The sequence below is a fragment of the Oreochromis aureus genome, linkage group 23 (genome assembly GCF_013358895.1).
Source record: "Oreochromis aureus strain Israel breed Guangdong linkage group 23, ZZ_aureus, whole genome shotgun sequence".
Lineage (NCBI taxonomy): Eukaryota > Metazoa > Chordata > Actinopteri > Cichliformes > Cichlidae > Oreochromis > Oreochromis aureus.
Genome location: NC_052963.1, coordinates 35,998,759 through 36,009,910, shown reverse-complemented (window position 1 = coordinate 36,009,910; position 11,152 = coordinate 35,998,759).

The following is an 11,152-nucleotide window of genomic DNA, read 5'->3' as shown; positions in this document are numbered from 1 at the left end:
GCAGATGAGCTGCATACAGAGCTGGACTGGGACAAAAAAAATCATCCGGGCATTTTGACTACGGACCGCCCACCATTATAGGAAAAATCATAAAGCCTTTGAATGAAAATAAACACTGTTGTGACAGTGATGTACACTGTTCTGATGGTATATATGTATCAATCTATCAATCGTTTGTTGTAAGACTCAGATAATTATTTTTTTAAAAGCGAGACATTTTAAATGAGAATAATAAAGAAAAGTATTTCTTTGTGCCCCCCTTTCCCTGTTAATGCCCTACCTGCCCCCCTGGCAACACTTTGCTAGACCCGCCCCTGCACAGTTACCAGCTGTCAGCTACATAGAAAAGGATCCTGGTGTTATTTGTCTCTCAGAAACAGTTCATAACTTCCTTCAACTCATTCATGTCACCTAAAAGGTAAACCTGTTTCTCCATCACCTGTTCAGCTCTGATGATTCAGTAAGGACATCTCCTGGTTTCATCTGCATGTTTCCCTCTCACCAGATAACCAAACCGATATCATGACCAGCAGCTTTACAGCTGTGGCTCCAGCAAACATCAGCTGATACTAGAAAGTAATATTAAATAAATTCTAACAACAGCTGATCAAGCTTAAACGTGCTGCTGTTGTTTAGCGCGACATCCGCTGGTTTCCTCTTTCTGGCGCAAAGTGGGCGATAAACAAACAAGAGAGAAAAGCCGATCAGCTGATCATTGATCAGTTTCGTGATTGAAGTAGAAACGGGAGAGAATGAGAGAAGAAGAGGCAGCTGTGCAGCTTCAGCTTTGTGTCTTTTTCATTGTAGCTGAAGTCCGGGACAAACTGTGTTCCTTTTCACCTCAGTACGAAACGCGTAATATTTTCTCTGAATACCAGACGATTCTGTTTTTTACAGGACGGTTGGCAACTCTAATAATTAACCTATGAACAAAATAAAGTTCAACATCAGTAACATAGCACCCACCCAGCTGTATAGAAACTCCGTCATGCTAGCTAGCACGCAGTACGAAAGAGTCAGCATACCGAAAATAAACTCCACCTAAACTTGGTTTATATCTGACTCAGATAGACTGCAGGTCATAACTTCTTACCTGAAGTTCAGTTCACCTGACACGCGGACCGGCGGCCGCTTCGGGTCTCTCCTCTTGCCTCCCTTTTCCTTCATCCACCTGCTGGCTTCCACCACTTGCTAATGTTATTGAATCTGTGGAAGCTCCGTGATAGCCACCACACGAAGTAACGAGTAACGAGCCTATCTAAATCCCAGTAACGAGTAACGCGTTCCTGGTTTTGGCATAATAACTAGTTACCGTGCTCGTTACCACAATAATAACGTAGTTACTGTAACGCGTTACTTAATAACGCGTTAGTCCCAACACTGGTTATTACTGTAGATGTATTTCAGGCCTGTTTGACAGTCACTAGCAGTCTGCCTTTAGTTTAAACCTACTTTTAAATCCATCTTCTTGTCAGAGGGTTAGAATCACCAGTTAACCTAACCACACACAGAAACGATACGGATGAGAGCACAGACAGGAAATTACATCACACTACCATCAGTCTGGAAATATTTGGACAGTGAAAAAAATGTGGTTAAAAGTCTAGTGACTCCTGCAACTGTACATGGTAACTGAAGCAATGAACAAACCTGTGCAATTACAGCAACATGTAGAGAAAAACACAGAACACGTGCAACAATACCAGACATCACACCAACATCATCTGCAACTACAGCAACCTGTGACATGACACCAACATTATCTGCAACTACAGCAACCTGTGACATGACACCAACATCATCTGCAACTACAGCAACCTGTGACATGACACCAACATCATCTGCAACTACAGCAACCTGTGACATGACACCAACATTATCTGCAACTACAGCAACCTGTGACATGACATGACACCAACATCATCTGCAACTACAGCAACCTGTGACATGACACCAACATCATGTGCAGCTACAGCAACATCATCTGCAACTACAGCAACCTGTGACATTACACCAACATCATCTGCAACTACAGCAACCTGTGACATGACACCAACATCATGTGCAGCTACAGCAACATCATCTGCAACTACAGCAACCTGTGACATGACACCAACATCATCTGCAACTACAGCAACCTGTGACATGACACCAACATCATGTGCAGCTACAGCAACATCATCTGCAACTACAGCAACCTGTGACATGACACCAACATTATCTGCAACTACAGCAACCTGTGACATGACATGACACCAACATTATCTGCAACTACACCAACCTGTGACATTACACCAACATCATCTGCAACTACAGCAACCTGTGACATTACACCAACATCATCTGCAACTACAGCAACCTGTGACATGACATGACACCAACATCATCTGCAACTACACCAACCTGTGACATTACACCAACATCATCTGCAACTACACCAACCTGTGACATTACACCAACATCATCTGCAACTACAGCAACCTGTGACATTACACCAACATCATCTGCAACTACAGCAACCTGTGACATGACATGACACCAACATCATCTGCAACTACACCAACCTGTGACATTACACCAACATCATCTGCAACTACACCAACCTGTGACATGACACCAACATCATCTGCAACTACACCAACCTGTGACATGACACCAACATCATCTGCAACTACACCAACCTGTGACATTACACCAACATCATGTGCAACTACAGCAACCTGTGACATTACACCAACATCATCTGCAACTACACCAACCTGTGACATTACACCAACATCATGTGCAACTACACTGTCATTTGCACGTTTTTGTGCTTTTTCTAATGTTATCTTTCTGGTTTTGAACTTTCTGGTACTGGACAATGCGTTCATGTGTAACAGCTGAATTCAAATGACTTTGAGTAGAGCGTATTAGTTTCTGCAGTTGATGTCTGTGTGTGAACAGAAAATGTGATAATTGAGTCAAATTGAGCTCCTGAAGTAAAACATGAAGGCCAGTTTATTTTCTAATTTACACACAGAAACAGGAGTTCCTGTTAGTGCTGAGCAGCGAGCGTTTCCTCTGGTTAATTATTACTCTGTACACAGAGCGAGTGTGTGTGTGTGTTTGTGGGGAGCGGGGATACTCCTTGTCTTTCCATGTAGAGTTAGCCTCCATGTGGCTTTCATCAAAATTCAATTATCATCCTGAAGCACGCTTCACAGAATTCACAGTTCAGACCAGGAGGAAGCAGAAAGAGGGAGAGCTCTTGTGTGTGTGTCTATCTGTCTTTGTGTGTGTGTGAGAGAGAGAGATGCCAGAGAGGGATGATCCCAGGATCCTTCCTTTCATCTCAACATCCACCCTAGCGAAGAAGGGTGGATGTCCTTCGAAGGGAGGAAGATGTCTGATTGTCCGAGTGCATCAGGAGAAAGCCCACCTGCAAACATCTGTCGGCCTCAGCAGCAGACCAGATGTTAAAAAGCTGTAAGCAGGGCCAAGCAGCTGTGGAATCTGCAGCAGGATCACAGAAGAAAGGATGGAGAAGACTCGGAGCAGCAGAAACTTTAGGGTCACCCACAGTTTGGTTCAGTCTTAAAAAGAGGAATGCTAGAAGATTTGAATGGATGATCTCAGGATTTTTTCCATGGAGAAGAAAACATCTTCATAAAACTGTAGATTTACACAGAGTGGATTTTACTAGCAAAGCCTTCATGGATGTAAATCCAGCCATCTGAAAGGTGAAATTAAAAAGCTGTAAAAGCTGAAGACTCGTGGACTTCCACCTGAAGACATCACAGACAAGGAAACCCAGTCTTCAACGTCTTCCATCCAGGCCCAAATATGGCACATCACACATGCCAGGAGAGTGATGGTTTCACTTCAGGGCTATTGTGGAGGAGAAAACTGTGTCAGAATCAGCATCAACAGCCATATACGTTACATTTTAAACACATCTGTCTGACTTCTTCTGATGTCTGCGTGTTTTTATTCAAGTAATAATTCACTCTGGAGAAGTTACAGCAGCACGATTTTACACAAATCTGTTATTTATCTTAAATCTGAACTTTATCATAAATGTTTTAAGGGATAATTTCTCACAGTAGCACCGTGAGAACTTGGGTCAGTCTGGGTTTGATCACAGCAGCATCTAGTGGGCATCAAGGTAACTGCAGAAGGTCACATGTCAACAGAGGAGGCTAGTGATTGGTTCATAGAAAATTCCCCTCTCGCCCCTGCAGGTGGTCTTTATCCTTCAAGCTTGGGTCTTTTTCTGTGACTTGAGGGTCCTGCTCAGTATCTTAGCTGTTCCTGGGACTGCGCTCTTCTAGACAGAGATCTCAGATGTTGTTCCTGAAATCTGCTGGAGCCACTCGCCTAGCTTGGAAGTCACTGCACTGAGTGCTCCGATTACCACTGGGACCCCTGTTACCTTCACCCTCCACATCTTCTCGAGCTCTTCTCAGATCCCTTGGTACTTCTCCAGCTTCTCATGTTCTTTCTTCCTGATGTTGCTGTCATTCTGTATTGTTACGTTTATCACTATGGCTGTCTTCCTCTGCTTGTCCACCACTACTATGTCCAGTTGGTTGGCCATTACCAGTTTGTCTGTATCTGGAAGTCCCAAGGGATCTTAGCTCGGTCATTCTACACCACCATAGGGGGCGTCTCCCATTTTGACCTTGGGACTTCCAGGCCATGCTCAGCACAAATGTTTCTGTATACTATGCTGGACACTTGGTTGTGGCGTTCCATGTATGCCCTGCCTGCTAGCATCTTGCACCCTGCTGTCATGTGCTAGATTGTCTCAGGGGCATCTTTACACAGCCTGCACCTGGGGTCTTGCCTGGTGTGATAGACCCCAGCCTCTATGGATCTGGTGCTCAGAGCTTGTTTCTGTGCTGCCATGATTAGTGCCTCTGTGCTGTCTTTCAGTCCAGCTTTGCCAGCCACTGGTAGGACTTTTGGATGTCAGCCACTTCCTCTATCTGCCAGTGGTGCATACCGTGCAGGGGCGTAGCCTTCCATGGTGCCTCAGGTATAGACTAAGCACACGGTCAGTTGTGGCTATCTTCCTGATGTACTTGTGGATGTTCGTCATCTCATTTTGGACCATGTCCAACATATATTTATATATACACACCAGTCCATCGCCACAAAATACTCAAATAAAAATTGTGTGATTGGGAGGTAAAACACACACACACACACACACACACACACACACAGATGGAGTGTGCTTTGTGGGAAACACAGGCCATGAAATTACAGTTGTGTCAGTTGGAACGAAGTAGGAGGAAAGTTTGCAGATAAGGTGGAAGCTTCATGCAAACCTTCATCCAACTGAGTGTGTGCCCTCCTGTACGTCTGTCTTTTTGAGGACCAGGAGCGAGGAAACTGTTTGGTGGGGCCTGCAGGTCTGAGAGGAAGAGGGTCTGAGGGTTCAAACCAGGATTCAGGGTCAGAAGTCCTCACAAAGACGGATGTCCAAATGTGTTTGTTGATGGAAGTTCTCGAAATAAAGAAATGCCAGACTGCTATAATCCCTGTGTGTGTGTGTGTATGTGTGTGTGTGTGTGTGTGACCAGATAAGTCATTTCAATATTCACACTCGGTCGGTCACTGTGTGACACTGGTACTGTGTGGAGCTCAGCTGCACTGGTGTGTGTGTGTGTTTAATTTTTACACATTAATATCAGAAAGCAGAAATGGATTTTCCATTAAAGAGTGTTTGGTTTGAAAAATCGTTCCTGGATGTGAACCTCTGGCCTGATGTTTGAGTCTGTGGACAGATCTGATCACTACTGTGTTCAATTCAGAAAATCATCATATTGGTGCTGCAGCTGCCTGTATCTTTATGAATCTGCTTCAAATAAAGATTCATTTGTAGGATAATTAAAAATAGGTTACTTTATTTTACTTTTGTCCTTTGGTTTAAACGTAAAAATAGAACACGCGTTGTATCAAACAAGAAGGCAGCTCACTCTGTGGGCGACGCTTCCTTCACATATAAATTAAGTTTTTCCTCTCTTTAAATATAATTTAGTGCAAAGTTGTTTTATTTGCCCTGTTGAAACCCATTTAATATACCTGGCATCATTTTTAGTGTCATTATTGTTCATTTTATTGTATTACTTTTATTTATGTGAATATAGTATATGTGTCACATTCATTTCATTGTTTAATAAAATTTGGTTAAATGTTTCATCATAAATATCAAGAGAAAAAACGTTTCTTTAAAAAGTAGTCAGGAGCACAGTCCATGCATTTAAATTCTTATGTATGTAAACAGTTATAATCTGTTATTGTGATGCACAGAAAGTCATAGTAATGTAATGTGGTGTTTAGAGTCCCCATATATCATTCCCTATATACAGATATACTGTCAGTACAAACAATGGCAATGACAAACAGCTTTAGGAGAGGTCAGAGGTCAAATGTGATGTGATATTTTAAATCTATATCCTGACAATACACAGCATGTTTGTTTCTAAGTTATTAGCTGTTTCTCAATTTTCCACCAATAATTATTCAATAAGCGGCACTGACCCCTAACACTTGGGCTTGGCCGAATCCCTCACAGCTCGTTAGGGTGGAGTTTCAGTTTCAGCGACCGTGTTCATGCTTCAGAAACAAAAAGTCTTTAACTCAGGTACACGTCTGTATCTCACAGGTCATCACAGGTAAATGATGGCCTGTCAGCTTGGGGTCAACTGCAGCAGTGTCTTCACGTTATTCCAAATTTTAAATCATGTCAGAGAAAATATTAATGATATATTTATTAATTTACCAAACAAAGGGTACTCAGCCGTCTGAGGTACAATGAGCTGCTAACCCCCCCTCTTCTAATGAAGAGCTAATAATTCCTCCTCCTCTTCTTCTCCTCTTGTGTCCTTCAAGGTTCTTCAAACAGAGCTGGTCACGATTTAAAGCATCTGATCTTTAAATATGATTTTATGTCCCTGCAGACGAGACATTTACTCTGACAGGTCAACGTCTCCCCTGAGGAGGAAGCCCAGCCCGCCGCCGCTGCCTCCTCCTCATGTCATCGTGACTCTGTCCTCCACATCCTCTCCTCGCTGCTGTGATTCACAGACTGATCTTCTCCTCACGTGTCTGCTTTGGAACGCTTCAGACTGACGTCTTACTCAACGCCCAGAGAACAAAGGAGCTCCCATTTCCACGGATCCACTGACCTGAAACTAAAACTACTACGACGCGGTTTAAAAGGCTGCAGTTCCTCTGGTGTCCAGCAGAGGCAGCAGTGAGTCAGTCCCCATAAACGCCCATGTTAACATACACACGTTTACAGCCTGATACAGAATCTGTATGGCCTCTGTGATTTCCTTGTTTCTATAACTCACCTGTTTAAATCGTATTAAAGCTGAACATTATATAAAAGTAAGTGTGCAAAAAATCTGAGCTGATTTTTCCACAGACTGTAAAACATGGACGTAGCTTAAATTTACATGATGCTAAAGTGAAAATGCCTTAAACTTGCATGAACAGCAGGGGGCGACACCTTTGGTTTCCAGTCTGACGCAATAAAACAAAAGGTCCTGGCTGATCCAGGATCTGCTCATTGCCACTCAAAAGCTGTTAGCCAGTCGCCATCAGGTGATTGCCCACTTATATAGCGCTTTTCTACTGTGAGCACTGAAAGCGACAGAATGAAGACACACTGTTAAAGAAACCCAGAGATTAATAATAACCAACAATTAAATGCAGAGAGGTGAAAACACATCGTGAGAGAAGAAGAAAGGCTGATCATATTTAAGATTTAAGCTATAATTAATGGTAGGACTTGTAGGAATGGGGTCTAAAAGACATGCTGATGGTTTGGAGGAAGTAACTACTGAAGTTAATTCAGAAAGATCAATTGGGGAAAAAGACTAAATGAATATCAATGGTACTAAAAGTTGCTATAGATAATGTTACATCTGTGAGATGATTATGAGTAATTTTTTTCTCTAATGGTTAAAATCTTATTTGTGAAGAAATTCATGAACTCATTACTAGTTAATGGGAATGGTTGGGAAGGAATGGTTGGCTCAATGGTGCTCTGACTTTTGTCAGCCTGGCACAGTGCTGAAGAGAAACCTACGGTTGTTCTTATTTTCTTCCATCAATGATGATGTCACAGTCCTGGGTCGGTGACCCAGGGTTTTGTGTTCTCATTAATCCTCGATTTCATTATGATTTGTCATTAGTAGTCTCTTGGTTTTTGTTTCTTGATTTCTAGTTCCCTAAGTTCTTTAGTATCTCCTGATTTCTAGTCTTTAGGTTTTGGTTATGTGCCTTCCCTGTGTTCCGCGTTTTGTCTACTCTTTGCCTTTTTCGTGTCCCACAGTTCATGTCTCTATGTCTCAGTGTCAAGTCTGCGTCTTTGTGACTGTCTCTTGCTTCCTGTTTATTTTGATAGTCTCGGTCCTGTGTGCAGTGTGTCTGGTTTTGCTTGTCCCAGCTGTGTTACCTCCTGTTCCCCATCCTTTCGTTGTCCTGCTTGTGTATTTAAGCCATGTGTTTCTCACCGTGTTGTGTTTTTCCTTCTGTCCTTCTAATGTTCTGGTTCTCTGTTTCCCGGTTTTGTTTTCTAGTTTCCCAGTTTTCTAGTTTGAGCTTCGTGTTTTGCGTCTATCTACAGGAATAAAGCAGCTGCTTTTAGTTAATCATTCTGTCTCCGAGTCCTGCGTTTGGGTCCTACATTGCCTGCCACAGCACACACCATGACTGTCATGTTCGCGTACCGGCAGGCAAGGAGAGGAGGACCCAAAATGCAGGTTTCAGTGAGACGAGGTAGAGCTCAAAGTACCGCTTTATTAGCAGGTTGCCGGTAAACAGTGGACCAAACTAAATTGGGAGAAATACAAGCTAATAGGCAGATACACACGGACGGAAAACAGAGTGCAGACTGAAGGTGAGTAGACATCAACGATACGACAGAGAAAAAAGGTAACACAGGGCTAATATACACACGGCAGTAATCAAGGGATGAGGCACAGGAGGGGAACACACCAGGGAGAAATCACAGCTGACGAGACAGGGGAAGCAAACAGAATACACTGACACCAGACACGAACCTCCAAAGTAAAACAGGAAATCAGAAACAACTTACAAGGAGGCAGAAGACGCTGCACTTAATCTAGAACAATAAACCACACTATAGAAACATACCAAAATATAAAGAACTGAAGAAGCTGGGTCAAAATGACCCAGAACCGTGACAGTACCCCCCCCTCAAGGGCAGGCTCCAGACAGCCCAACAGGAACACAAAAACGCCCAAACAAACAGAAAACAACCCGACCAGGGCGGGCGGCGGGGGTCCAGGACGGAGGGACAGGGCCCAAAAACAAACCAAAAACCCAGATGTCAAGAAAAACAGACCCAACAAAGAGGTCAGGGGGCCGACCCGGAGGCCGACAGCGCAGGAGGCCAAAACAGTTCAGTTCAGGGGGCCGACCGTGCACACGGCAACGGCGGCGACGAGCAAACAGTTCAGGGGGCCGACCGTGCACACGGCCACGGCGGCGACGAGCAAACAGTTCAGGGGGCCGACCGTGCACACGGCAACGGTGGCGACGGGCAAACAGTTCAGGGGGCCGCCCTCGACGACCATGATGCCGACTCAGAGGCCTGGAAAGCGGCCAACAAAGGCGAGGAGGCGCAGGGCGAGCTGGCTCTGACAGCAGAGTTGCCACTGCAGGACCAGGCGAGGCCGGAACAGATGCTGAGGCCGCAGGCGGCGAGGCCGGAACAGATGCTGAGGCCGCAGGCGGCGAGGCCGGAACAGATGCTGAGGCCGCAGGCGGCGAGGACGGAACAGATGCTGAGGCCGCAGGCGGCGAGGACGGAACAGATGCTGAGGCCGCTGGCGGCGAGGACGAAGGCTCGGAGGCCGCTGGCGGCGAGGACGAAGGCTCGGAGGCCGCGGCGAGGACGAAGGCTCGGAGGCCGCTGGCGGCAAGGACGAAGGCTCGGAGGCCGCTGGCGGCGAGGACGAAGGCTCGGAGGCCGCTGGCGGCGAGGACGAAGGCTCGGAGACCGCGGGCGAAGCGGGTGAGGCTGAAGCTGTTACTGGACCAGGCGAGGCAGGACCGGGCGGCAGCGTGGCAGCTGCGGAAGCCAATGAAGCTGATGCTGACGCTGCAGGCGCGGATGAAGCTGATGAGGTCGCTGCAGGCGCGGATGAAGCTGATGATGATGACGCTGGACCAGACGAGGAAGAGGACACGGAGGCTGGACCAGACAAGGAGGCAGAGGCTGAAGCTGGTAATGGAGCTGCCGCTGCAGGCGGAGATGAAGCTGCCGCTGCAGGCGGAGATGAAGCTGATGATGATGAGGACGCTGCAGGCGGAGATGAAGCTGATGATGATGAGGACGCTGCAGGCGGAGATGAAGCTGATGATGATGAGGACGCTGCAGGCGGAGATGAAGCTGATGATGATGAGGACGCTGCAGGCGGAGATGAAGCTGCCGCTGCAGGCGGAGATGAAGCTGATGAGGACGCTGCAGGCGGAGATGAAGCTGATGAGGACGCTGCAGGCGGAGATGAAGCTGCCGATGATGCTGCCGCTGCAGGCGGAGATGAAGCTGCCGCTGCAGGCGGAGATGAAGCTGCCGCTGCAGGCGGAGATGATGCTGCCGCTGCAGGCGGAGATGATGAGTCTGAGGCTGGCCCAGACGACGCAGAAGCAGGAGCTGCAGCTGGCGTGGACGAAGAGGCCGCAGCTGGCGTGGACGAAGAGGCCGCAGCTGGCGTGGACGAAGAGGCCGCAGCTGGCAAGGATGCCTGAGACGGTGGCGCTGCAGGCGGAGGCGTGAAAGCCGTAGACGACGGCGTGAAAGCCGGAGACGGCGTGAAAGCCGTAGATGACGGCGTGAAAGCCGGAGACGGCGGCGCTGCAGGCGGTGGCGTGAAAGCCGGAGATGGCGTGAAAGCCAGAGACGAAGGCGCTGCAGGCGGTGGCGTGAAAGCCGGAGACGGCGTGAAAGCCGGAGACGAAGGCGCTGCAGGTGACGGCGTGAAAGCTGGAGACGGCAGGAGAGCCGGAGACGAAGGCGCTGCAGGCGGTGGCGTGAAAGCCGGAGACGAAGGCGCTGCAGGTGATGGCGTGAAAGCCGGAGACGGCGTGAAAGCCGGAGACGAAGGCGCTGCAGGCGGTGGCGTGA